Here is a 4,900-nt window from a genome sequence, read left to right as displayed (position 1 = left end):
TTAGCCAGCGATTAGCACACTGTGGGTTACAATAGATTTTGTTTTTTTTAAGACAAAGTTTCGCTCTTGTCGCCCAGGCTGGAGTGCAATGGTGCAATCTCAGCTGACTGCAACCTCCACCTTCCCCAGTGCAAGTGATTCTCCCGCCTCAGCCTCCCAAATAGATGAGGTTACAGGCACCTGCCACCATGCCCAGCTAATTTTTGTATTTTTAGTACAGACAGGGTTTTGCCATGTTGGCCAGGCTGGTCTTGAACTCCTGACCTCAGGTGATGCACCCCCGCCTTGGCCTCTGAAAGTCCTCAGCTGGGACTACAGGCATGAGCCACCGAGCACAGCATGCAATAAATACTAAGTGAATGAGTCAGTTTAAACAAATGGGCCTGAATGAATCAAAGAACAAAGGAGTTTGAAAATAGCAGAATAAAATTGTGTTAGTCTACCTGCTTTAGAATTACTCAAGGTCTGTTTCAACAATTCTATTCACCCAATAAATATTTTGATATGCAGTGAATGAATAATTCCATCATATAGCTAAAACGTAGTTAATATATCACTTACATATAAGATTATTCAAACAACTCCTCTAAGGCAAACTGAACCAAGCTACAAGCAGAGCAGGTATTTAAGAAAGCATGATGCTCTACTGAAAAATAATACAAACTAATCTTGATGTCAGATCAAATGATTAGTTCTTGTGTGGATTTTTTTTTTCTATTATGGAAGGAAACACAAAATTGGTTCAAAAATTTTCTAATAATCACTGAGAAGTAAGTAGCAAGTTCTGAGTATCCACATAGGATCGGTTGGTTTGGTTCGGTTGAAGGAATATGTGTAGTGCTGTTTTTTGTTTTTAATTTTTCACTTGGCTTCTTCCAAAATAACTCTGTAAATATATATTATTGTGATCATTTTAAAGATAAAGAAAACCATTTTAAAGATAAAGAAAAAAATGAGACTTGGACATTAAATGCTTTGCTCAAGGTTGGAAAGCAGCTTAAGTGGTAGAGCTAAGGTTTGAATCCAGGTCTGTTGCCTTCAAAGCCCATGGTCTTTTTAAACATCAATCTGCACTTCTTCATGGGCACAGCCAGTTTTTGTCTCCCATTTGTGGAGCACAGCAATGTGCTCATGTTAGCAGTTGGTACCTCATACATGTCCCCATAGATTTCAAATAGTCCTTGTGCAGAGACTTAATAAAATGGAGATGGCAGCTCTGCTCTTTCTGAGCTTCCTTCCTTCCAACACATAAACACAACACAACAAATGAATATTAAAATGGGAATATAAATAACATGATACAATATGAAACTTAGGGGTGAGGTAATGTAAAGCAATGAATGAATCAGAAACAAAGCTATATTCAAAGATCATTGTCTTTTTAAGATGCACAGATTTGTACAGAGGTATTAAGACTTTCTGGTCATCTAAAATGCATAAGCATTCTAGTTCTAAGCCAATCAACATGTGAATAGTAATGCTTTAACAAAAATCAGCGTGCCAACCATTTACTCACAGAGCAAAACTATATTATTACCCAGGAGATTCCTATAGAAACAAAGCCATTTTAACTAAATTATTTCCTACAGTTTGTTTCCAAAAATATCTCACCATGGAATACAATTATCCTTGGAACTATTCTTCCCAAGTGATGTCACTGTATAATCATAGGGCACAGCCTTGCCAGCTGAGGTGCTCAAAAAGCTTTTGGCTGATGGTAAGGTTTTACCCTATATTAATTTTCTGTCACTACATTCAAATGCAAATGTTTCTAGTTTCAAAACACTTAGCCCTGCTAAATCAAAGGAAATTTTTTATCTTTCATCTACCTCTAAAGCTCCTAGAGAATGTCTGCATATTCATGCAACAAGTTGTATTGGGGGGGTCTGTTTATGTCCCCCTCTAGCTCTCACTACACCTGACAGAGCAGGTATTGATAGTTCCCATTTGCTCATTTACTCTTTAAATGGCACAGTCAAAATTTGAACTAAATCTGTCATACTACATACACCCCACCACAACAATGTATCTAGTATCAAAAGATAGTCAATGAAAATTTTTTTAAACTAGAAATAGGAAACTAAAATACCACATCAGTAAGTGAGGAGGCTAAAATAAATATTATGTAAATGAGAGCCCAAGGAAACTGTATAAAATATTTTTCATTTACAAGGTCTGTTCTCCTATAGCTTTTAATTCTGTTTTTATGGAAATGTCCAGATTATAAATATAGTAAATATAATTGTGGGCAGGTTTTAAGATTCTGATAGCCTGAAAACAAAGAATAAGCAGCGAGAATGTGCTGGGAAAAAAACACTATTCTTCTTTAAGCAAATCAGGGAAGCAGCTTTCTAGAAACATGCAAAAAATATTTTTTCTTCAATGATGATTAAATCTTTACACCATTTTCATCACACCACCAATATTCAAGAGAAGTAATGCCCTTCAACCTGTCCTATTTACTAGACATAAACCTGGCCTTGGCTGACAGTTTTAACAGATTAGCAGACACCAAATGTATGTGTTGAAAGGTGCCTTATATATGATAAGACAAAAACTTCAGCCGAATTTAAAGGAGTTTAAATGAGCAATGAACAATTTGTGAATCAGGCAGCTCTCACAGCAGATTGACAGAGGCTCCAGGGGTGCCTCATGGTCAGAAGAAATTCATGGACACAAAAATTAAAGTAAGTACAGGAATCAGAAGTGAGATACAGAAACAGCGAGACTACTAACAGCTCCGCGTTTGCCTTATTTAAATGCAGTTTGAACACTCAGCAATCTATGAGTGGTTGAAGTACAGCCACTGGGATTGGCCCACACTCAGCTATTGTTATGGGTGCATACTATCAAGTTAGGTTTTCAGTTTTGTCTATTAAGCTTGGTTGCAGTTCATCCACAAGGACTCAAATACAGAAGTACAGAGTCCTCCATATTTAGTTTGCTTCAACAATTCCCCCCTTTTGGTCATTTTCTCAATTTTGAGAGATTGACTAAAACATTAGTCATTTATATTACTACCACAGTCATAAATGTACTCATACGGTTTTGAAACCCGCTGGGAAACAGAACAATGGGTTTTTCAAGAAGAGAATAAGGACTGAGTAGAAGGTACCTCCTTATGCCAGAACATCCTGTTTACGGGAGAAAAACAAAACCTGGTCTGTTCTAGGATCTATACGTCTTCTTGAAGCCTAAGTTTGATTATGTTACATTTAGCACAAATGACTCCATTTTAGTTTGGTTTGGTTTGTTATGGCCTACTGCACGAACTCAGTCCAATATAATGGCCTCCTATAATTTTGTTTAAAAAAATTTCCCTTTTGGCCAGGTTTTCACTTAGGTGAAGTGTGACCAAAACTTCGGACCTCACTCTCAGTTACCATCATTTGGGTTTCTGATCTCAGCATGTCATTCATAGGTTATTTTGTCCTCATGGTCACACATTTCTTTCAGCTTTTGTCATTCCAGTTGAAGAGAGGCCATTTGACTTCTAGACATGGCTGCGTGCAAACATTTAAAACCTTTGAGAGAATACAATGCACCAGGAAGACTATTATGACTACCGGGAGGTTAACACCAAGAGTTTGGAATATGCTCCTTACCCAGGGTCCCCATAAACCAAACCACCTAACATTAAATAGATTAAAGAATGGGCTAAATGAAGAGTTTACTCACTTGACTAAGTGGTCTTTTCATTAATCCCCTACAACTGAATTCTTGTAATCTACATTTGATATATTTCTCCATAGACCACAAGTGTCAGCAGCTGCACAGGCACTTTTCTGTTTAGCCAGTTCTATCATTTAGAATAACTTTCACAAGAGAATTTAAAGTCTGTTGTGTAACGATAGCTTTTAAAGTAGAATTTGCTGCAGAGACTATTATGAGGGAGACATTTCTAATTATTGTCTTTTTTATTCTAAACCATGGAAAAAGGACCTAACAAATGATGTCCTTATGAAAAAGTGAAGGCCTCCTGGCAATGTTCTCTTTAATCCATGATGTGGGTTAAGAGGAGTTTTAACTGATTATGAGGCAACATATGTACCACTAAAATTTCTCACCTACAATGGGCCTTCATCTGTTATCTATTAAATTATAAGGTTATTCATATATAAGGCTGGCTGCAAAATCTTGTAAATAAAAGTATACCCCATAAAAGTGCACATAATAGATCCCCTGTTCATCTCTATTGTTCATAGAGACATAAACAAGGAAAAAATATTCGAAGATAAGAGTCTCGTAATAGAAGTTTTGTTCCATGATCTGGGGAACAGCTGTTCACATCAAGGATGCCATCTTCTGAGGAGAAACCTTCCTAGTCAATTTTAACTTAAATGTTCCAATGGGTGTACAGTTCCAAGAGTATGGAGGGATCCTTCTCAGTTGTGAGATTATAAACCCAAGGTCGAATGCTCCAAAGTTTTGCTGCAGTGTGGATGGCAAGGATGGTATTTCTCTGATGTTCTAAGATCCAATCTTCAGGTTCCAGATTGTGAAGGAATTGTCCTCAGTGAACCATAAAAAGCTTTCTTTACCTGATGAAATTACACTGTAGCATAATAATCTACTGTTATAACATCAGCCCTCTTGCATGGGAAAGCTTTTATACAACCAGAAAACAGGCACTGAAAGTGACAATTGAATGAAATCTTCTTATAAATATTTAAACGGCCCATCAGGTAGCCAAATGTACCTGAAGCTTTGATTGTCTTCCCAGGAATATGGAACCAAACATTGGTTTTAAACTATTTTCACAATTTATAAGCTACCACATCAATATATTCAATTTGGATTATTTTATCTTTTCTATGACGAGTCATGGAATGCAGAACCTTCTTAAGAGAAAATCAAGTTTTATGTTTCCATTAGTCTATTTTTAATGTTAAAGCTAGTT

The sequence above is a fragment of the Pan paniscus genome, chromosome 9 (genome assembly GCF_029289425.2).
Source record: "Pan paniscus chromosome 9, NHGRI_mPanPan1-v2.0_pri, whole genome shotgun sequence".
NCBI lineage: Eukaryota > Metazoa > Chordata > Mammalia > Primates > Hominidae > Pan > Pan paniscus.
Note: the sequence above shows the minus strand (reverse complement) of the source record.